Source organism: Odocoileus virginianus, chromosome 4 (genome assembly GCF_023699985.2).
Source record: "Odocoileus virginianus isolate 20LAN1187 ecotype Illinois chromosome 4, Ovbor_1.2, whole genome shotgun sequence".
NCBI lineage: Eukaryota > Metazoa > Chordata > Mammalia > Artiodactyla > Cervidae > Odocoileus > Odocoileus virginianus.
Window position 1 is genome coordinate 25331795 of NC_069677.1, and position 24344 is coordinate 25356138.

At 39.5% G+C, this 24344-nt stretch overlaps 1 protein-coding gene and 1 pseudogene across 9 annotated transcripts in view; one reads left to right on the top strand and one right to left on the bottom strand.

Moving 5' to 3' along the window:
- YEATS2 (YEATS domain containing 2) overlaps positions 1 to 19609 on the bottom strand; it is a 97810-nt gene extending 78201 nt beyond the window's left edge. For 7 of the 9 annotated variants that reach the window (XM_070466327.1, XM_070466318.1, XM_070466321.1 and 4 more), the window contains exon 1: positions 19418 to 19608. The gene's annotated coding sequence lies outside the window, so the exon portion shown is untranslated. Of the gene's footprint in view, positions 1 to 19221; positions 19322 to 19417 lie in introns of those variants that run through there. The other 2 variants (XM_070466317.1, XM_070466325.1) reach the window with 2 other exon arrangements.
- Positions 19610 to 21791: 2182 nt separating this feature from the next.
- On the top strand, positions 21792 to 22637 carry LOC110128914 (small ribosomal subunit protein eS1-like; annotated as a pseudogene).
- The last annotated feature ends 1707 nt before the right edge of the window (positions 22638 to 24344 follow it).

Below are 24344 nucleotides of genomic sequence, written 5' to 3' on the forward strand. Positions count from 1 at the left end.
TTATTATACAAATCCTTTCTCTGGTACTTATACAGTATAGACTATATAACAGGTACTTAATAAATATTACTGTTACTGATTTTTATTATTCATAACAAACTGTATAGACATATTAAACTAACAAGCTTGCAATACAGTAAACAAGTCCTAGGTATACAAGTCTTTGAATAAAACTATCCCATAAATCTTTAAATCTGCACTGTGCCAATACATGAGCCACTAGTCATATGCAGCTCCTTAAAGTTAATTCAAACTAAATAAAATTTAAAATTCAGTTCCTTTTCCTACATTTCAGAACCCTGTTGTTGTTCAGCCATCCAATCATGCCTGAATCTTTGCAACCCCATGGACTGCAGCACACCAAACCTCTCTGTCTCTCACCATCTCCCGGAGTTTGCCCAAGTTCATGTTTACTGCATCAGTGATGTTGTCCAGCCATCTCATCCTCTTGACGCCCTCTTCTCCTTTTGCCCTCAATCTTTCCCAGCATCAGGGACTTCCAATGAGTCAGTTGCTCGCATCAGATGACCAAAATATAGGAGCTTCAGCATCAGTCCTTCCAGTGAATATTCAGGGTTGATCTCCCTTAAGATTGACTGATTCCATCTTGCTGCCCAAGGGACTTTCAGGAGTCTACTCCAGCACCACAGTTTGAAGGCATCAATTCTTTGGCATTCTGCCTTCTTTACAGTCCAGCTCTCACAACGGTACATGACCACTGGGAAGACCACAGCCATGGCTATACAGACCTTTGTCGGCAGAGTGATGTCTCTGCTTTTCAACACACTGTCTAGGTTTGTCATCATTTTTCTGCCAAGAAGCAATCATCTTCTGATTTCATGGCCGCAGTCACCGTCCACAGTGATTCTGGAGCCCAAGAAGAGGAAATTTGTCACTACTTCCACCTTTTCCCCTTCTATTTGCATGGCAGTAATGGGGCCGGATGCCACGATCTTAGTTTTTTTAATAGTTAGTCTGAAGCCGGCACTTTCACTCTCCTCCTTTACCCTCATCAAGAGGCTCTTTAGTTCCTCTTTACTTTCTGCCATGAGAGTGGCATCATCTGCATAGCTGATGATGATGTTTCTCCTGCTTATCTTGATTCCAGCTTGTAACTCATCCAACCCAGCATTTCTCGTGATGTGCTCAGAGTATAGGTTAAACAAACAGGGTGACAGCAGACAGCCCTGTTGTACTCCTTTCTCGGTCTTGAACCAGTCAGTTGTTCCATACAGGATTCTACCTGTTGCTTCTTTACCCACATACAGATTTCTCAGGAGACAGGTAAGATGGTCTGGTATTCCCATCTTTCTAAGAGCTTTCCACAGTTTGTCATGATCCACACAGTCAAAGGCTTCTGCACAGTCGATGAAACAGAGATAGATGTTTTTCTGAAATTCTCTTGCTTTCTCTATAATCCAACGAATGTTGGCGATTTGATCTCTAGTTCCTCTTCCTTTTCCAAACCCAGTTTGGACATCTGGAAGTTCTGGGTTCACAAAACGCTGAAGCCTAGCATGGAAGATTTTAAGCAAGACTTCACTAGCATAGGAGATGAACGAGATTGTCCGCTGGTTAGCACATTCTTTGGTACTACCCTTCTTGGGAACTGGGATGAGGACTGACCTTTTCCAGTCCTGTGGCCATTCCTGGGTCTTCCAGATTTGCTGACATAATGAATGCAAAACCTCGATGGCCACATTCAAGTGCTCATTAGCCATAAGTGGTTAGTAGCTACTAAACTGGACAACCGAGATCCAGAACATTTTATCACTTCATGAAGTTCCCTCTGACACTCCTCCTCTCAATGTGTTTCATTGAGCATTTATAATATTTCATGAGCCAGTTCAGGAAATGATGTCCAGATCACCAATGTCCAAAAGACACATAATGTAAGCCACAAACAATTAAAATTTTTCTAGTGGCCCCATTTTAAAAAGGAAAAAGAAATTAATTTTAATAATATATTTCATTTAACTAATGTACCCAAAATAGTATCATTCTAATGATATATTCAATATAAACAAATTATCAGTAAGATATCTTACATTCTTATCTTTGCACTAAGACTTTTACACTTAGAGCACACCTCAATTTGAACTAGTCAAATTACAAAGGCTGAATAAGCACTGCGTATGGCGGGTGTTTCCTTTACTGGGCAGTGAGTCTACTGACATACAGCTAAGAAAACAGGTCCAGGGAGGTTAGAGGAGGTGCCCCTTAGAGGATTAATCTATGACACAGAAAAGACAAGAAGAGCTCCCTGATTTCCAAACCTCTCCTTCACCACTGATGAAGGTTGTTTATCTAGCCAAAGACAAAAATATACAATATGAATTCACTAAAGTAATAAAAAGTTTTAAAATAAAATTAATAAAAATAAAACATTAACTTGAAAATATTTTTTTTTATCCATTCAGAGTTCAAACAGAAACAACAATTTAAAAGCCTCTCAGCTCTTAGTTCAGTTCTTTCACTCATCTCAAAGGTACAAGTGGGAGAGGCTGGGAGAGACTCATTATCTAATTTTATGAATGTAGGTAAATTATGGATCTAGGAAAACATTTTTCCTATCATTATTATCTTTAAAACAGCCCTAAGCCTAAAATGACCCTGATGCTGGGAAAGATTGAGGGCAGGAAGAGAAGGGGACGACAGAGGATGAGATGGTTGGATGGCATCACCGATTCAAAGGACATGGTTTGGGTAAACTCCGGGAGTTAGGTGATGGACAGGTAGGCCTGGTGTGCTGTGGTTCACGGGGTTGCAAAGAATCGGACACGACTGAGCGGCTGAACTGAACTGAAGCCTAAAAACGTCCTACAGCATTTATAAAAATCCCCCAACATTTATAAACATTCTAAATCAAGCCCTTTAATGTTTGTTCACAATCATCACCTATCAGCTCTAATTTAGAATACAGGTGAGTATTTTTGGAGAGGTCCTGAATCCAACTATTATTTTCTATTTTTAAAGCTTATAAAAGGTGAGAGTAAGCTATTAATTCTTCTAGCCTTCTTCATTTGGCCTGCAACTAGTTACAGAAAACCTGAAAAAATCTTAGGCAGTTACACAAAGAATACTTTCTTAAAAATCAATAAACCCCATTCCTTTCCCTTGCATACAGAAAAACAATGAAAACAACCTCCTACTCTCAAAATAAACCTGGAATCAGAGGGAGATACAGTCCAGCAGATTTCCCGTCTGTTTTGCACCATACCATTTCCTCAGTGACCAGCTATCTTCTACACTTTGCCAAGAGTCTTACTGGATTACCCATAAAGATGAGTATGTCCAGCACCATCTTCACTCATTCATCCTGTGGATTTCATGTTCCTATTCTCCTCCCATAGCTCGTCTCCGCAAGTGCTCTCGAGCAATGGTGGCTCCTCCTGCAAAGGCTGTGGATTCTTGAAGAAAAGAGTCTTTTGTTTTACTGTCACATAAGGGACAAAGCAAAATTCTCTCTTGACTTTTGCTCTAAAACTGGGAGAACAGAAGGAGGAAAAGAGAAGAATATGATGGTGGAGCAGAGGTGGGCTGAGTAAGGAAGAAAACCAATGAGTGAACTTATGTTGCCAAGGTAATTCTTATATCACGCAGCCACTGTAATAAAGCTTTTCCTGTTATCCCTGGGTATAGATTTGAGTTCCTGACGAACATATTCAGGAACATTTGTCTTAATGAGCATTTCTAATAATTCAAATGTTTCAAATTGTTCTAAAGAACAATATTAAAGGACACACATGGCACATTCAAGTATATGCTAGCTAAGGGTAGGCACATGTGCCAAGGCAGGCTCTCACTATGATGCAGTGAGTCGAATGCGTAACAAATGATCCACGTAAGAGTAAGTTTTGGATTAATCTTGTTTAATCCTGAGACTTATGAAAAGGAAATATGAACAGCTGTTAGTGTCACGTTCAAGTCTGAAACAAAATGTCCTATTAAACCTCTTAAGGTTTTGAATCAAATGAAATTGAAAAGAATGCTGACACATAAACTGGTTTTTTTTTAAACCAGTTACTGCTTATAATTTGTGAGAAAGGGCTTTCTCCATACCAAGAGACCAAATCCAAATACAGAAAAGTATGTAATGCTGAGTCCTCTAATTTAAAATTTTTGTCTCTTTGAAATAGCCTCTTTTTATTATAAAAAGTAAACACTATCAACTTAAACTTTAAAAATACACATTTCCCTACCTCCATGTACAATGTAAGAAAGCAAAACTACCCTGTTATCACACCCATTCAAATAAGATAAATAAGTCTGAGTTTTTGAAAAAGGTTAAAGACCAAAAAGAAAACAAAATCTTTTAATGCTCTATACTTTGAAATAAATGCCAAAATAAAAATAAAATTTTAAAGAAAACTGTGTAATTTAAATACAAAGAAAAGATGTAATATAGAGTCACTAGAAATTCTCAGTAAAAGGTTCTCAAAGGTTTACTGTAAGTTCTCAAACTAGACAAGACATAGAATCTCTAGAAAGAATCTAGTCCTGGAAACCTGTCTTACAAATACCAAACCATATAAGATAAGGACAACTCTTGAAATTAAATCTGATAAGGGTCTTCAAAACTTTGCTAAATGAGGTACCTTCTCAATACACAGTTCCATGATCTCATGGCATTTGAATCTCATCAGAATTACTGAGTTCTGTGCTTTCACTAAAGATGACTTTTCCTATCTGATTTAAGAGGGGGGACAGGAGTAGCAATACAATCATTTTCCATCTGCTTCCATACAATGTTCCTACATGTTAATAATGATTTTGTAATTCTTCAGCCCTTTTTTATATTTTTCGTTTCAAAAAAAATATCTTCTCCTTGGTAAATAAGACAATCAATGCTCCTTTATTAAGCATTGGAATGAAAGAATCCATTCTCCCCTATTAACCAAAGAAACATTTCAAATATATCTACAAAAAATGAAACAGGAGAATGGGTAAACAACTGTAGTATAATTAATGAACTCCTGATCCAACCAACAACAGGAATAAATCTCAAAATACTTATGGTAAGTAAAAGAAGCCAGACACAAAATTATTATATACACACACATGCAAACAAAAAGATAGCAGCCATGGCAAGATTAATAACAGAGAGAATAAATTAAGGCAAAAAACATTTAATACAAAAAAAGAGTATGTTACTATTAAAAAGACACAATCACAAAGATATATCAAACTATACATCAAACAACATCATGTCAAGACATACAAAACAAACCAGAAATAAAAGAATTTAAGAAAATTACAATCATAAGAGAATTTGAACATCTCTCTCTCAGAAATTTAGAAGACTAAAAAAAAAAAAAAAAAACAGATAAAAATACAGATGACATACATAATGCAATTTACAAGCCAGACTTTACAACTCTGAACCTAAAGGAATATTCTGTTTGAAATAGCTATAAATCACTCTGGAGGGAACCATGAGTAGAATAACAGAGACAGAAGATAGGATAAGTGAGTTAGAAGATAAAATGGTGGAAATAAATGAAGCAGAGAGGAAAAAAGAAAAAACAATCAAAAAAAATGAGGACAACCTCAGGGACCTCTGGGACAATGTGAAACGCCCCAACATTCGAATCATAGGAGTCCCAGAAGAAGAAGACAAAATGAAATAGCTATAAAAATTCATTAAATTAAATCATGTAAGTCATATGAAGAAATTATTGCAAAATTAGGAAATGTTATAACCATATTCTCTGATTTAAATAAAATTAAATGTGACAATAACAAAAACTCACTATGATATGAAAGAAGGAAATTAGAATAACAAACTATTTTTAAATTATCAACAAAAAGAATATATCTAAACCTACAGTCAAAAGGCATCCTTAAGAGAGAAAGGACACTCCAGTTTCATTTGTAAATATGCACAGATACAAAATGAAATCCAGCAGGATATTAAAAGAACAGTTCATCAAGACTAGAAAGTTTTCTCACCAGCAATAAAGTATTGGGGAGATCCTGAAGCAAGGTGATTTCCACTACATATCTCTTAACACTGGACCTTTAGGAATATTTAAATCAATTGACTTTCAGTAATCCAAATACATATCATCCATTTCATAAATTACATTTTGCAAACTAAAAATAACCAGCTTAAGAGAAGATTTTGTTCTGATATTCACTTAAAGTGGTACTGACAAAAACTCCATCCTGGTTATTCTACACTAGGTTTTATACACAAAACCAAGTACACAGTAGTCTCCCCTTATCTGTAGGGGATACATTTCAAGACCACCAGTGAATGGCTAGAACAGGATAGTACTGAACCCTGCCTTCTGTTCATGTCTGCCACCCACAAATTTAATGCCTTTTCCATCTTTAACTCATCTGGTATGGGGAAAAAAATAGGTCTTTTTTTTTAGACCTATAACAATGTTAACACTGGACCAGAATGGCGGGAAACTGACAGAGGTTGGTTATTAGCACCAAAGTGACGTGAGTCACTCAGTTGATGTGGCCATCCCAATGTGACATGTAAACAGCTGAGCTCAAAAAAACTATTTCGTTATTTAAGCACTACATATTTCAGGTCCAAGACACCTACTTTCCAACTATAAACAAACTGCTTAAGATACACAGAAGTTGCTATATAAGGTCTGTCCCAGGATGCATTCAAGACAGAACTGTCTCCAATCTTACAAAGTAACAAGAAAAAGAATTTAAGATCAAACAGCTAGTTTAAACTATAGGTGCCCTGCTTCTATCCATTGTATTACTGCAACAATTGGAGAGCTGGCCTGAGGGAGGTTTTACTTTACCCCATCCCTTCCACATAACTCCAGACTGAGCCATCTGGAATATTTAGGAGTTTTGAGATACAGCGAATTCTTCTTAAGTGGACAGAAGGTAGGCCATATAACATCCCCGTAACTTCCTTGGAGCCACTTTTGGACAAAAATCATTGGAATTATCTAAAGTGGTAATGCTAACTCATATGACAATTTTTGTTTCAGTTATGAAGCCATAAAAAGTTTTCTTTCCAAGAGAAGCCAAAAAAGGGGGGTGGGGGAGGGGGGTGTAGATTTGTCTTTAGTCCAGGTTGGAAAGGAAAGGAAGTAACTGGACCAGATCAAGACTCTGTCAAACTCCTAGACACAGTCACTGAGCCTATGTAAATTAAGCCAAATCTTGCACACTTCACTAAACAGGGATTTTTCACTAAAGCTTTCAAACTGACAATAAATCCTATGGGGATAAGTCTCATGCCTTTCTACTGGGAGCTGAGATTCTAGAAAGAAAACTAGTACCTTAAAACATAAGACATTTTTTAAAAATTGATTTTTCTTTAGATAAACACTGCCTAAATTTAGAAAATCTACCTATTTACAAAAATCTATCTATTCATTTTCTGGAATTAGATATAGCAACAGTTGGCACAATTTTGTAGGTATACTAAAAAAAATACACTTACACTTTAAAAGAGTGAATTTTATGGTATGTGAATCAGATCTCAAGAAAGCTATTACTAAAAAAATAACAATGACAAACTTATGATTTATTAACCTTAAACAGAAATCGATTTACAGATTATCCTCCCCCAAATATGCATGTACATGCTATGTGCGCACTTTCAGGAAAGCAGGACAGTCAGCCGGGGAATCAACATTAGCTAAAGACCAGAGGCACGGACTGTTAACACTTTAATTTTTTCATCAAATAGTTCAGATATTCAAAAAAGTATAAAATGATCAGTGAGAGGGACACAAGGAGGTTCAAAAGTATTAGCGATCTTCTATTTCTTAAGCTCAGTTGTAGCTAAGTATGTATTTGATACCTTATTTGTCTTCTTTAAAACATACCTTCTTATTATATGTGCTCTTTAGCATATATATGATGTATTTCACAATTTTCAAAAAAGTTTAAAAATAAATTATGTACGTATTATGGAATAAATCAGTTCCACTGTAATGTGACGTATGCATTCCTAAAAATCATCACACCATAAAATTGCATAATGAAAACCATAAGGCTTATGGGAAAAATGGGTTTTGGCACAACACTCAAAAAAATTTTCGTAGCGACATTTAATTTAAAAAAAAATCAAATAAAAAGGGAATCTAATAAAAATGGCAGCAGTTTTACCCATTAAATGGGTTAAGAAATACATAAATGCTACAATATGACACTTTACCTTGTGAAATTAAGTTTTACTTGTGGAAGTGAGCATTGAAAGGTTACAGCTTGTAAGTTACCATGAAGTGGTAGTAGGCTAATCTGCAATCAACAGAAAACTTTAATAATACCAGATGAGGATAGGCGTGGCTCATAACACAAGTAAACTGAGGCTGCTGGAGGATATCTAAGGTGTGTACCTAGAAGGAGATCTGCATATTTCTGCTGTGGTTCGGTTCTGGAAGGTGCACTTTTTTGCATTTACCTAGCATTTCCTGCAGATGAGACACAAAAACGTGAAATGTGAAATCCACATTATACTCAAACAGCTCCGTAACATATCAACTGCATTAAAACAAGCTCATGTTTTCTTCTTTCTTTTTTTAAAAAATGTTTATTTATTTTTGGATGCACTGGATCTTCACTGCTGCTTTGTGTGGGCTTTCTCCAGTTACAGCAAGCAGGGCCTGCTCTTCAATGTGGTGCGCAGGCTTCTCACTGTGGTGGCTCTTCCTGTTGCAGAGCACAGACACTAGAGCATGCAGGTTTCAGCAACTGCAGCTCAAGGGCTCAGTTGCTCTGTGGCATGTGGAATCTTCCCAGACCAGGGATTGAACCCGTGGTCCCCTGCACTGGCAGATTCTTAGCAACTGCACCACCAGGGAAGTCCAAATTTGTGTTTTGTTACAGCAAAACTGTTTGGCAACGTAGCCATTAAAATGAATGTGCTGATATGGAAATACTTCTAAAATACACTGTAAAGTGAAAAAAACCAAGGTGCAAATGGTTTGTATACTTTCTTTCTATGTAAACTAGAAGAAAGAGCAGAGCCATCCCCCCTACCCCCACAAATGCTGGTAGATGGTGTGTAGATTTTTCTAGAAAAGAGGATAAAAAATGAATAACAATAGTTGCCTCTGGGCAGTCGTTTTGCTTTTCATTTTACTCCTGACTACAATGTCTGAATTTTCTAACCATGTACATGCATCATTTAGAGGGAGGAAAATACCAAAAGGACTAACCTGGGAGATGGATTATAGGTATCTTTATGCCTTTTTCTGTTTTCTTGTTACTTCTTTGTATGTTGAAAAGACAAAACTACAGAGAATGGAAAAAAAAAACTACAGAGAATGTGAAACATCTGGAACTTTCATTCATTGGTGGTGGGAAGGTAAAAATTGTAAAACTACTCTGGAAAACAGTTTGGTGGTTTGTAGCTAAATCGCTAAAGAACATGCCTGCAATGCAGGAGATCCAGGTTCAATTCCTGGGTTGGGAAGATCCCCTGGAGAAGGAAATGGCAACCTACTCCAGTATTTTTGCCTGGAGAATCCCAGGAACAGAGGAGCCTGGCAGGTATACACTCCATGGGGTCACAAGAGTCAGATGCAACTTAGTGACTAAACCACCACATGACCCAGCCATTCCACTCCTAGGTATTACCCAAGAGAAATAAAAGCTCATGTCCATACAAAAACAAATGTTCACAGCAATTTTATTTGTAACAGCCAAAAACTAGAAACAACCCAAATGTCCATTAAAAGGTGAATGGATAAACAAACTGCGACACATCCATACAATATATTCATCAGTAAAAAAGAATTAACTGCTACATGAAACACAACACCAATTAATCTCAAAATGTTACCGAGGAAAAGAAGCCAGCTTAAGAAAAAAGAATATACTACAATGGTAACATTTTTACAAAATGCAAAGGAGTCTATAATGACAGAAACCCCATCAGTGGTTGTCCTGGTATGAGGAAACAATGGGGAAGGGAGAAAGAAGGATCATAAAGGGACAAGAGAAACAATTGGGGGACGATGCATATGTTTACTATCTTGCCTGTGGTGATGTTTTCACAGATGTATAAATATATCAAAACTTACCATGTCATACAGTTTATATGTGTGTAGTTTGTGGTATGCCAACTGTCCCTCAATGAAGCTATTTAAACACACACAAATATTAAATATAGGCTGTCAAAAAATGTATAAAGAATACAGTGTGAACCCTCACACACTGTTGGTAGAAACGTAAAATAGTGCAGCTGCTGTGGAAAAGTTTGGCAGTTCCTCAAAAAGTTAAACACAGTATTACTATGTGACCTAGCAACTCCACACCTAGGTAAATATACAACAGAACTGAAAACGTATGTCCATGCAAAAACTTGTATGTGTGTGAATGTTCACAACAACATTATTCATAACAGTGAAAAAAATGGAAGCAACTTAAATGTCTATCCTTTGAAGACTGGATAAACAAAATGTGGTAATAGTCATACAATGGATTTTTAAGCAATAAAAAAGGATGAAGTACTGACACAGATCAACTCTGAATATACCATGCTAATTAAATGAAAGAAGCCAAATACAAAAGGCCACATTTATTTGATTAATAAGGTTGGTGCAAAAGTAATTGTGGTTTTCCATTGTTGAATTTTGCCATTGGATACTGAAATACATTCTTAAATAAATGTGGTTATGTTATCCATCATTTTAATATGCATTTCTCACTTTATGTTTTTTTTTTTTAGCTAATAACTTATTACTGTGTATTATCTATTTATTTTAGACTATGGTAATGATGATAGACAAAAAGCAAATTCAAGTGATTTTCTTATTCATGTTCAAAATAGGTCATAATGTAGTGCAGACAGCTCACAACATCAACAACGCATTTGGTCCAGGAATTGCCAACAAATGTACAGTGCAGTGGTGGTTCGTTCAAGAAGTTTTGCAAAGGAAATGAGAGCCTTGAAGATTAGGAGTATAGTGGCCAGCCATCAGAAACTGACAATGACTGACTGAGAGCAATCAAAGCTGATCCTCTTACAACTACGCAAGTTGTTGAAAAGAACTCAAAAGTCAACCATTCTACAGTCATTCAGCATTTGAAGCAAACTGGAAAGGTGAAAAAGCTCAGTAAGTGGGTGTCTCATGAGCTGACCAAAAATAAAAAAAAAAACTTGATTTTCAAGTGTCGTCTTCTCTTATTCTATACAACAACAAACCATTTCTCAATCGGATTGTGATATGCGACAAAAAGTGAATTTTATACAACAACTGGCAATGACTAGTTCAGTGGCTGGATCAAGAAAAGCAGCTCCAAAGCCAAACTTGCACCAAAAAAAGGTCATGGTCACTGGTGGTCTGCTGCCCATCTGATCCATTACAGCTTTCTGAACCCAGCAAAACTATTACATCTGAGAAGTACTCTCAGCAAATCAATGAGATGCACCTGAAAACTGCAATCCCTGAAGCCAGCATTGGTCAACAGAAATGGCCCAATTCTTTTCCATGACAATTCCTGACCACACGTCGCATGACCAACTCTTACCACTTCTTCAAGCATTTCGACAAGTTTTTGCAGGGAAAATGCTTCCACAACCAGGAGGAGGCAAAAAATGCTTTCCAAGAGTTCATCAAATCCCAAAGAACAGATTTTTTAATTTATTTTAATTGGAGGCTAATTATTTTACAATATTGTGGTGGGTTTTGCCACACATTGACATGAATCAGCCATGGGTGTACATGGGTCCCGCAGTCCCGAACCCCCCTCCCACCTCCCTCCCCATTCCATCCCTCTGGGTTGTCCCAGTGCACCAGCTTTGAGTGCCCTTTTTCATGCATTGAATTTGGATTGGTCATCTATTTCACATATGGTAATATATATGTTTCAATGCTATTCTCTCAAATTATCCCACCCTTGCCTTCTCCCACAGTCCGAAAGTCTGTTCCCAATGAACAGATTTTTACACTACAGGAATAAGCCATCTTATTTCTCACTGGCAAAAGTGTGTTGACTATAATGGTCCCTATTTTGATTAATAAACATGTGTTTGAGCCTTGATTCAAAATTCACAGTCCAAAAGTGCAATTATGTTTACACCAATCTAATATTTCCAGGAAATACCCAGAAACAGGCAAACCCCTAGACACAGAAAATGGCTGCCAGGGGAGGAGGGATGGAGGGAACCGGGACTGACTGCAAACAGGTATGGGGCTTCTTCCTGGAACCACGAAAATGTTATGGAATTAGATGATAGTAATGGTTGCACGGGCCTGCCCAGGTGGCTCAGTAGTAAAGAAATTGCATGCCAATGTAGGAGACACAAGTTCAATCCCTGGGTCAGGAAGGTCCCCTGGAGGAGGAAATGGCAACCCACTCCAGTATTCTTGCCTGGAAAATCCCCTGGACAAAGGCCTGGCAAGCTATAGTCCATGGGGTCACAAAGAGTCGGATACGACTTAAGTCACTAATCATGCATAAATGGTTGCATAACGTTGTGAATACACTTTAAAAGACATTGAATTATACATTTTAAAGTGGTGGATTTTACGTTATGTGAATTACATCTCAATAAAAAAGGATATACACTCTCCAATAAACTAATTAAAAAACAAAATAGATAACAATCACCAATCTATGCACAATTCTGTAAATAAAACATTACAAATAAAGTTTAAGGCCCTGCCTGCTCAGCATTCTGGTCACCATCAGCCTTCATTACCACCACAGAACAGGTCTTTCCCCACACTTACCCCAAACTCACTCTTCAGATCAACAGAATAAACAATCCTTGGTTAGTAGAACTAGTTCTTCTACCTCTCCTTGTCTATAGTCATCAAAGTTACATGCCTGAACTTCTCCTTATTACCTTCCAACAGGTTCATGTTTCATCCCTACCTTCTCTCCACTTACTGAAATGCTATTCATCCTTCAAGAATGAAATTAAGTTCCAATTCATCTATGAAGAGCACCCCAGACTTCAAGAAACTTTTTTTTCCTAACTCCTATTCAACAGATACTATAGAAACAATCTGCTGCATAAGTCTTATTTTCTATTAGGGAAAAGTGCACCGAAGCTGACTCTCACCCTCCATTCAACAGCAGCGTAGAAAACAGGCTCAAACGAGGGCAGGTTTAAAGGCAGAGAGGTTGGGGCTAATTTAAGGAGATGGCAGTGAAGAATGCTATCCTCTATGACTGAATGAAAAGAGAGAAGACGATCAAGTATTTCTGAGAATCTATCCTAAGGAAAGACTCTCAAGCCTAGTGACACACATACATGGGATATTCTTACAGATTTAAAACTTAAAGTATTAAGTATTAGTTCTCCTCTATCTGTATATTTTATAATTTAAAAAAAACTGAAAATAGTCCATAGCAAATTATAGTGTATTCACTGAATGAATATAAGGGAATTTTAATATGGGGGGATACGACCTTATATGTAGAAAGCCCTAAAGATGCTACTAAAAAACTTAGAATAAATGAACAGCAAAAAGCAAGATACCAAGTCAAAACATAAAAATCAGTTACATTTCTATACACAAATAATCAACAACTGAAAAAGAAATTATAATATATTTCCATTTATAAAAGCATCAAAAATGATAAAATACTTAGAATTAACAAAGAAAATAAACTTACACAATGAAAACTACAAAATATTGCTGAAGAAATTAAAGAAGACAAATAAATGGTAACACACTTCATTTTCATGGATTGGAAGACTTAATATTGTTAGTCAATACTACCCAAAGCCATGTACAAATTCAATGCAATCCCTATCAAAATTTCAAAGACATTTTTTGCGAAAACAGAAGAACTCACACTAAAATTTATATGTAATCTCAAGGGACCCTAAATAATCAAAACAATTTTGAAAAAGAACAAAACTGGAGTCCTCACTGGAGGACTCGAATTTCCGGATTCCAAAACTTAACAGAAGCCACAGTGTGGTACTCAAAACAATATGGAATTAGCATAAAAACAGATATATAAACAGATGGAATAAAATAGAGAGCCCAGAATAAACTCTTACATATATGGTCAAATGATTTCTGACTCGGGTGCCAAGACCATTCAGTCGGGGAAAAAAGGCTTTTCAACAAATATTGCTAGGAAAACTGGACATTTATATGCAAAAAAAAAAGAGAAGTTGGACCCTTTACTAATGCCTCAATTAACAAAAATTAACTCAAAATGGATCAAAGACCTAAATACAAAGCTTGATTTAAAATGGATAAAAGAATTTGAATTCATTTCTGCAAAGATATACAAATGGCCAGTAAGCACATGAAAAGATACTCAACATCATAATATCAGGGAAGTGCAAATCAAAAACATAGAGATTATCACCTAACACCATTAGGATGGCTACTATCAAAAATAAATAAACAGAAAAAAAATAAAACCCACCAGAAAAGTGTTGGCAAGAATGTGAAGAAATTGGAACCCTTGTGCACTGCTGGTGGAAATACAAAATGGGGCAGCTACTATGGAAAACAGTGAGGAGGTTCTTCAAAATATTAAAAACAGAATTACTGTATGATCCAGCAATCCCACTTCTAGGTAAATAGCCCATGAAACTGAAAGCAGGGACTCAAACAGGTATCTATGCACCCATGTTCCTACGAGTATTATTCACAAGAGCCAAAAGATGGAAACTTAAGTTCATTAATAGATGAACAGATAAAATGTGGTACATACAGACGTACATATGGCTCCCTCATGGATCACAGCCTTGTCATGACAAAGGGGAAAGGTCAATTTTCATTCCAATCCCAAAGAAGGGCAATGCCAAAGAATGTTCAAACTACCTCACAACTGCACTCATTTCACATGCTAGCAAGGTAATGCTCAAAATCCTTCAGGCTAGGCTTCAACAAGATGTGAACTGAGAGCTTCCAGATGTACAAGCTGGATTTAGAAAAGGCAGAGGAACCAGAGATCAAATTGCCAACATTCCGCTGGATCATGGAGAAAGCAAGGGAGTTCCAGAAAAACATTTACTTCTGCTTCATCAACTAAACAAAAGTCTTTGTGTGGCTCACAACAAACTGTGGAAAATTCTTAAAAGAGATAGGAGCACCAGACCACCCTACCTGTCTCCTGAGAAACCTGTATGCAGGTCAAGAAGCAAAAGTTAACACTGGACATGGAACAATGGACTGGTTCAAAATTAGGAAACAAGTACGACAAAGCTGTATATTGTCACCCTGCTTATTTAACGTATAGACAGAGTACATTATGTGAAATGCCACGCTGGATGAATCACACACAAGCAGGAATAATCAAGATTACTAGGAGAAATATCAACAACCTCAGATATGCAGATGATACCACTCTAATGGCATGGAACTAATGAAGAGGAACTAAAGAGCCTCTTGATGGGGTAAAAGAGTGAAAAAGCTGGCTTGAAACTCAACATTAAAAAAACTAAGAATCTGGTCCTGTCACTTCATGGCAAACAGAAGGGGGGAAGAGTGGAAGCAATGGCAGACCTTATTTTCTTGGGTTCCAAAACCACTGCGGATGGCAACTGCAGCCATGAAATGAAAAGACGCCTGCTCCTTGGAAGGAAAGCTCTGACAAACCGAGACAGCATGTTAAAAAGCAGAGACATCTCTTTGCCGACAAAGGTCCACATAGTTAAAGCTATCGTTTTTCCTGCAGTCATGTATGGATGTGAGAGTTCGATAAGAAAGAAGGCTGAGCGCAGAAGAACTGATAATTCTGAACTGTGGTGCTGTTTATAGAGTCCCTTAGACTCTAAGGAAATCAAACCAGTCAATCCTAAAGGAAATCAATTCTGAATATTCATTGGAAGAACTGATGCTGAAGCTCCAATACTTTGGCCACCTGATGGGAACAGCCAACTCATTAGAAAAGACCCGGATGCTGGGAAAGACTGAAGGAGAAAGGAGAAGGGGGTGGCAGAAGATGAGATAATCAGATAGTATCAAGGACTCAACTGACCAGAATTTCAGCAAACTCTAGGAGATAGTCAGGGGGCTTCCCAGGTGGCACAGTGGTAAAGAACCCACCTGCCAATGCAGGAGATGCAAGAGAGAGGGTTTGATCCTGGGGTTGGGAAGATTCCCTAGAGTAGGAAATGGCAACCTACTGCAGTATTCTTTCTGTGATAATCCCATGGACACAGGAGCCGGTCAGGCTACAGTTCATGGGGTCTCAGAGTCAGACACGACTGAACAATAAGAACAAGCATACAGACACTGGAATATTATCTAGCCTTAAAAAGGAATGAAATCCAGACATAAGCTACAACATGGATGAACCTTCAGGACATTATGCTAAGTAAAATAAACTTGTCACAAAAAGACAAATACTGTTTGATTCCACTTAATGAGATATTCAGAGTAGTCAATAACACAGAGACAGAAAGCTGAATGGTGACTGCCATAGGCCGGGGGTAAGGGGGAAATGAGAAGTTACTGTTTAGTGGGTACAGAGTTTCAGTTTTACAAGATGAAAAGAGCTGTGGAGATGATGGTGGTAATGGCTGCACAATGGTATGAATGTATTTAACACCAGTGAAAAATGGTTACAGTGGTAAATTTTATGTTGGGTATTTTACTACAATTGAAAAAATGTATACATAAAAGTTAAATGGTTAAGTATGGTTTTTCCATTAATAACTATGTTCTTCCTGATGGAGTACAGATAATAAATTCATTTATTATGGGGGAGACACATAAGGGGGACAATTCTGTAAGCTCTACACCAGGCTACATATTTTTAGAATCTAGAGAGCTTCTGATAATTAGAAAATCAACTAGAAAATGACAAGCACAAATTAAAAGATGCACAGAGGACAGGAAGAGAAATTCACAAATGGCCAATAAAAGTGAAAAAATGTTCAAACATACTAGTAATAAAGGAATGAAACATGAAACAAGACACCATTTTCAACTATCAAATTTAGTTTGGGGAGAGATGAAAATAAGGTGTGTTGAACAAGGGACACTTGCTCCTAATTGACACTCACTGTCTTCTCTTCCTCACTCCCATTCAATTACTTCCATCTGTTTCCACCTCCAACTTCCAGTTTGGTCAGTAACACCAATGACCAAACTAATAACCTCTGTGTTGCCAAATCCAAGTGAGCACCTCATTAAACATCTTAGAAGCACTGAGGAACCAAGACTCTGTGGACCAGAAACTTATTTCTCATGGCTCCCATGATACTAGTTTTCTGCTTTTTCTCCTACCTCACTGGCTGTTCATTCTGTCCTGTGCTCAATCTTCTTCCTCTATAAGATCTTCAAGCATTAGAAAGCCTGAGCCTCACTCAATTATTCACTTTTCTATATAGTTTTTACCTAAGTGCTCTCTCAGTTCAGTTGCTCAGTCATATCTGACTCTTTGTGACCCCATGGACTGAAGCACGCCAGGCCTTCCTGTCTATCACCAACTCCCGGAGTTTACTCAAACTCATGTCCACCAAGTCAGTGATCTCATCCTCTGTTGTCCCCTTCTCCTCCTGCCTTCAATCTTTCCCACCATCAGGGTCTTTTCAAATGAGTGAGTTTTTTGCATCAGGTGGCCAAAGTATAGGAGTTTCAGCTTCAACATCAGTCCTTCCAATGAACACCCAGGACTAATCTCCTTGAGGATGGACTGGTTCGATCTCCTTGCAGTCCAAGGGACTCTCAAGGGTCTTCTCCAACACCACAGTTGTAAAGCATCAATTCTAAGGCGCTCAGCTTTCTTTATAGTCCAACTCTCACATCCATACATGACTACTGGAAAAACCATAGCTTTAACTAGACAGACCTTTGTTGGGAAAGTAATGTCTCTGCTTTTTAATATGCTGTCTAGGTTAGTCATAACTTTTCTTCCAAGGAGTGTCTTTTAATTTCATGGCTGCAGTCACCATCTGCAGTGATTTTTGAGCCCAAAAAAATAGTCTGCCACTGTTTCCCCATCTATTTGCCATAAAGTGCTCTCAGGTGGTCTCATAACTTTGAATATCATCTATATACTGAGTACTCCCAAATTTTTATCTCCAACTCGAGGCTCTGTTCTGGAAGCTCCAAACTTGTACATCCAACTGCCTCCTCAATATACCGACTTCATATCTAACATACATTTCAAATTTAATACACCCAAAACAGAATTCATGATTTCTTCCATCTCAAACTGCTCTCTTCCATTCTTCTCAGTGAATGCTGCCATCTACTCAAAGTTGCTCAAAACAAGTATCAAAAGGCAGAGTTCTCCCTTTCCCTTACCAATTCATTTCCAAGTCTTGTTCATTCTACTTCCAAAATATCTGTTAATCTTTCTACTCTCCTCCATCTCCAAACCATGGACCTAGTCCAAAGTACTGTAAACTAACCGACCTTCCAGCTTCCACTCTTGCTCTCTTCCTCCGCACAGCAGTCAGATTATGCTTTCCTTCTTAAAACCTTCAAAGAATTCTCATAAAAATGAAATTCCTAAGAACAGCTTCACCTGCTCCTATCTTTGAAAGAACATCCACAACCGAAAATATACTCAATGATAATAACTCCACACAATAAAACTATAGGTACCTTTCCTCATTTTTCTTTTCCCTATTTTTAAATTTTTCTATGAATGCCTGCTCCTTGCTCATTAAGAAAGTAAATTATATTGCTAAAGAGTACATAACATTACTTTGCATTTTAACATGTAAACGAGAAAAGGGAATGCAAAATGGTAGTTAAAACTCAGTAACACAAGCTTAGAAGAAAATGCAAGCAAACATCAAAATTCTAAGAATGAGGAGTCAGGGTTGTAGAATTACTGGTGATATTTTCTTCCACTTCTATTTTTTTTTTAAACATAATACACTCATTAAAAAAAAAGATTATGAGATAAACCTGTCTTCTGCAATCTGGCCACAACCCACCAAACCAGCCTTTCTCTTCCCAAGTATTTATTTTCCCAAGCTTTTCATCCCAACCCCGCGCTGTCTCACAGCTCTGATGCTTTAACGCGGGCACCAACCCTGGAATATCCTCCACCTTTCTAAATCCTACTCATCCTTCACGGCGGAGAGGAACGATAGGGAAGGCGACAGGTTGGAGGAAGATTCCAGGATTCTTGCTGATAAATTCACAACTTGCCGGTGCTGGGGCCAAATTTCGTCTCCAATCCCACTGCAGGCCACCAGGTTTAACATCCTAAAAGCTCCCGCCACTGGGGCCCAGGGAACCCATATCCTCTCAGAAAGCGCGGTGACCCTCAGAAAGAACACCCCTTCACACCCATATTCCGGGTTCCCGCTGCGGAGACTCTCCAGACACACACACTCACCCTGGACCCAGTTTCCTCCTCCGAGGCCTCTCCCCTCCACAGTCACTCGCCCCCTCCCTCCCCTCAGTCAGGGGGCCGGCGCCTCAGGCGGGGTGGGGGAGGGGCCCGCACGTGCCCGCGCCGCCCCCGCCCAGACAATGCCCGGGAGAGCGGAGCGCGCGCCCGGCGGTCCCATCTCGCTCCCGCCAACACTCACCCTCTTTCTGGGTCTCCGGCTGAAGCGCAGACACCGCCGGGTGCCGCGAGAGGGCACGGGGGAGGCGAGGAAGAGGGCCGAGCCCCGCAGAGCCGCCCCACTACGACGCCCCAGCGACCCCGGAGCCCGCGGAAGCACACGGCTCGGCGGCGCCCGCCCGGCCCGTTTGGCCCGGACGTCAGCACCAGGGACGGGGCGGGGCGCGCGCCGCGGCGGCGGCGGCGACGCGCGAGGTTCCGGGGGCGGAGCTCGAGAGGTTGTGGGCGGGGGGACAAAGCTCGCAAGGTTGTGGGCGGAGCCGGGGCCGGGGCCGGAGCGCGGTTGAGGCTGTGCCAGACTCTCACCGCGACCTGCACTGCCCTGCTGCCTGGGGAGAATGGGCGTCTGTTCTGGTGAAGGCACCATCATGTATAATTTTCTCCTTAGAGGAAGGTAGCAAGTTGCAGCCCCAAGAAAATATTCTGCCGGCATTTATGAAGCTTCCACAGCAAAGAAAACAGTAGCTATGATTTTCGTGTGTGTAATCGTATACCAAGCTTTGTGCTAGGTGTTAGGGATACAAATAACTATAGTTATTACTAACCTGTTTTACAGATGCAGAAACGAAGGCTCAGAAAGGCTGGATCTTATTTAGGTCATGAAACTAGTGAGTAACAGTCCATCAAGTACTGTTTTCCACCTAAACATCTCTTGAGCTCAGCCTTCCCTTTCCTTCTCCCTCTGCCCCAGAACAGCAAATCCCATATCTATCTGCCCAAGTCTGCGATAGCCTCACGTCTTGTCTCCAGGGATCTATTTCTGTCCCCCTTCAATCTGTTCACTAGGTAAAGATTTACTATTGAAATTACCAAGGTTTAAAGGGTAAAATGTTACCCTTTACATTTTTTTTTTTTCCGTTTACATATGTTATCAACTTTTTGGATGTGTTTGATGTCTAGTAAAAACGTTTTAAAGGATTTACTCCTATACTGTCAATAGCAAGCCCAGTGCATTACACATAGTATGCAGTCAAAATGTATCTGTTGGATAAATGAATAGTGGGGGGCCAGGAACTTACTCCAAAGCCCTGCATAGTAAGGGAATACAGGGATTTATAAAATGTCATTGTTGGCTTCCTGATCTTAATGTCTATTTAGGATAAAGGCAGATTAAAAATATTTGTTCAAGACTTCTCTTGTGGTTCAGTGGCTAAGACTCCACACTCCCAATGCTGGGGGCCTGGGTTCCATCCCTGGTCAGGGAACTAGATCCCACATGCTGCAGCTAAGAGTTTATGTGCCACAACTAAGAACTGGCGCAGCCAAATAAATAAATATCTTTTAAAAGAAAGCAATATTTGTTTAGCAAATTTTTTGTGTGTTTCTATTCTATGTCCTGGCACTATGTTAGATACTGCAGATCACAAATGAACAAAACAGTGTCTGCCCTTGTGAGATTGACTTGTCAATCTAATCTGAAAAGCCAGGAAAGAACTCACTTAGCCTTACGCTAAAACCCAAAAGAGAATGGGAATTGGGAGATAAAAATAAATTTCACAGAGAAAGAGGTAGGATAAGTGGTCAGCATGGATATATCTACATTTTCCTACTTTGGGGATCTAACCTTGAGGCAGGAGATTAGAAATATCCAGCTAAGTGTGAAGGAATCTTGAAGCCCACTCCCTCTGGCCCAGCTTGGAAGGCTGCCCAATTCTGGCAGAAGTCTCACATTGATCAGGGCTTAGGAAAAGACAGCTGCGTTAGGGAGAATAAGGAATCTGAAATGGTGCTGCTGCATGTCCACAATTTGCAGATGGTGTGCCAGAAACCCAGACTTCTGTTATGCCTTCTGCCAGGCAAGAAGAAAGTAGCATGAGAACCATGCAGGTAATGGCTGGAGAATGTGGCTAAGACCCCCAAGGATGGGCGAAGCTGAAAACCCCAACAAGAGCTGAAGTGCTCCCAGTCAGCTGATGAGAGGAGCAGGGATGGGAAGGTGAAACGTTAGAGTCTCAAGGTACTAAAGCAACAGATTATGAGTAGACAGTCAACAACCTCAGCAGCTGACACCGGGCCCTGGTGACCAGGCATGATTAGGGACATGGCTGCGAAGGACAGTGAGGACTTAGGCTATAGCTCACAGCTCTGCACACAGACCTAAGACTCCTCTGGCCACTGCCTCAAAGCTTCCCTTTGGTCCCACAGGCCATCTTGGGAAGTCAAGAGTGAGGAGGGGAAAGTTCTGATAGGACTGTAACTTTGGACTCTTCACCCAAAATGAGATTGTTTAAGACCGTACAACTTTCATTGGCAAGCTATCTTTTTTGTTTTACCAGAATACTTTTTTTAGATTGAATGAACGAGTCTTTAAATTCTATAGTGCTCCTTTTGGCTCTCTGAGCAGCACCATGGCAGTCGGCAAGAACAAGCGCCTTACAAAAGGAGGCAAAAAGGGAGCCAAGAAGAAAGTGGTTGACCCATTTTCTAAAAAAGATTGGTATGATGTGAAAGCACCAGCTATGTTCAATATAGGGAATATTGGGAAAACATTGGTCACGAGAACTCAAGGAACCAAAATCTCGTCTGATGGCCTCAAAGGTCGTGTTTTTGAAGTGAGTCTTGCTGATCTGCAGAATGATGAAGTAGCATTTAGAAAATTCAAGCTAATTACTGAGGATGTTCAGGGCAAAAACTTCCTGACTAATTTTCATGGTATGGATCTTACCCGTAACAAAATGTGCTCCATGGTCAAAAAATGGCAGACCATGACTGAAGCTCACGTTGATGTCAAGACTACCGATGGTTACTTGCTTCATCTGTTCTGTGTGGGTTTTACTAAAAAGCTCAACAGTCAGATCCGGAAGACTTCTTATGCCCAGCACCAGTAGGTGCGCCAGATCCGCAAGAAGGTGATGGAGATCATGACCCCGAGAGGTGCAGACAAATAACTTGAAAGAGGTGGTCAATAAATTGATTCCAGATAGCATTGGAAAAGACATAGAAAAGGCTTGCCAGTCTATATATCCGCTCCATGATGTCTTTGTTAGAAAAGTAAAAATGCTGAAGAAACCCAAATTTGAATTGGGAAAACTCATGGAGCTACATGGTGAAGGTAGTAGTTCTAGAAAAGCTACTGGGGACGAGACAGGTGCTAAAGTTGAACGAGCTGATGGATATGAGCCACCCGTCTAAGAATCGGTTTAAAATGCAGACTCTTAATGGTGACAAATAAAAGATCTTATTTGTGGTTAAAAATAAATAAATAAATAAATAAATAAATAAATAAATTCTATAGTGCTTTGCAATTTTCGAAAGTTTCAAACACATGATTTCATGTGATTCCACGATAACCCTTTCTTTCCTCTGTGCCTGTATTCCCGCTCTTCACTCCCTCTCCCCACTGGTAACCACTAGTTTGTTCTCTATGTATGTGAGTCTGCTTCTTTCTTGTTTTATTCACTAGTTTGTTGTATTTTTTAGATTCTACATATAAGTGATATCATACAGTACTTGCCTTTCTCTGACATTTCACTTAGCATAATGCCTTCCAAGTCTGTCCATGTTGCTGCAAATGGCAAAATTTCATTCTTTTTTTAGGCTGAGTGGTATGGCAAGCTTAAATTTAGCCCAGTCCCCAATAGGAATGGGAGCCCATGAGAAAGTTGGCACCACTTGAAGAGAAATAACAACTTCAAATTTTTATACGTAATCACCCGGTGTGTACAATTTAGTAACAGGAATAAGCTCTAGGAAGTAAATGGGCAGGGTGATAAGAGAGCACAGCACAGGGGGACCAAATTTAATATGGAAGTAGAAAAGGCCTCCCTGAAAAAATATTAAGTAAAACCTGGAAGCAATAGGAGCTGTCAGATCATGATAAAACCTAAGACAAAGTGAGAGAAGTCCAGGATAATTTCAATGAGAGCAGAGTGCCTGGGTTTGGGGCTGAGAGTGAGATAAGAATAAGACTGTGCAGGGAGGTGATGTTAAGATTTTGATCTTTACCTAAAAGCAACAGGAAGTCATCAAAGGGTTTTAAGCAGGAGAGTAATGTACTTAATTTGACCTTTTAAAGTAATATATTTGACCTGGCAAATGGGTGGGGAATGACTAGAGGGATGTGTGAACAGAGAAGCAGCCACACAGTTGGAAAGCAATTTGATCAACTAGGTGAAAAATGAGGGTAGCTTAAGCTGGGTTGTGGACACTGAAGGAAACGGAAAGATTGTAGAATGGTGGAGAAAGTACTGAGAGACTTGGGAGAAGACCAGGGAAGAAAGAAAGGGATTGGCCCCTGCCTGGCCAAATGGCACCTGAGAAAAAGTCGTCCCAGCCTTCAGTCAGGCCTGCCCTGCACAGGGGCCCACAGCTGGAGGATGGATTTCAGGCCCTTCCTTGTCCAGGCCTCTTAGGCAGTGTTCGCCTGCACTGGAGCCTGGAAGGAGAAGATTAGGAGATAAAGGACTGAGAGGGACTGGTTTCTGGAACTGGCAGATGGAGGAGGGTGATGCCATTTACTAAAGGGAGAACAGATTTTCTGTGTTGGGGGTGGTGGTGAGTGAATCAAGAATTCTTGAGAGGGGGCCCCTCTGGTAGTCCAGTGGTTAAGAATCTGCCTTCCAAAGCAGGGGACGAAGGTTAGGGTTATACCCTTAGTTGGGGAACTAAGATCCTACATGCTGTGGGACATCTAAGCCTAAATGCCACAACTACCGAGCCCATGCCACAACTAGAGAAACCCCTGTGCAGCAAAGAAGCAAAAAAAAAAAAAAAAAAAAAAAAAATTTTTAAAAATTATTCTTGGACTATTTTAAGTTTGAGACATCCACCTAAAGACATTAAACATGTCTGTGCAGAAATTCTGGGGCTCGGAGAATTGGTGGGTGATGCCGTCAACATACCCTTATCAACAGGTGGTTCTAAGGGCTAGTGAGATTGCAGAAGCGATA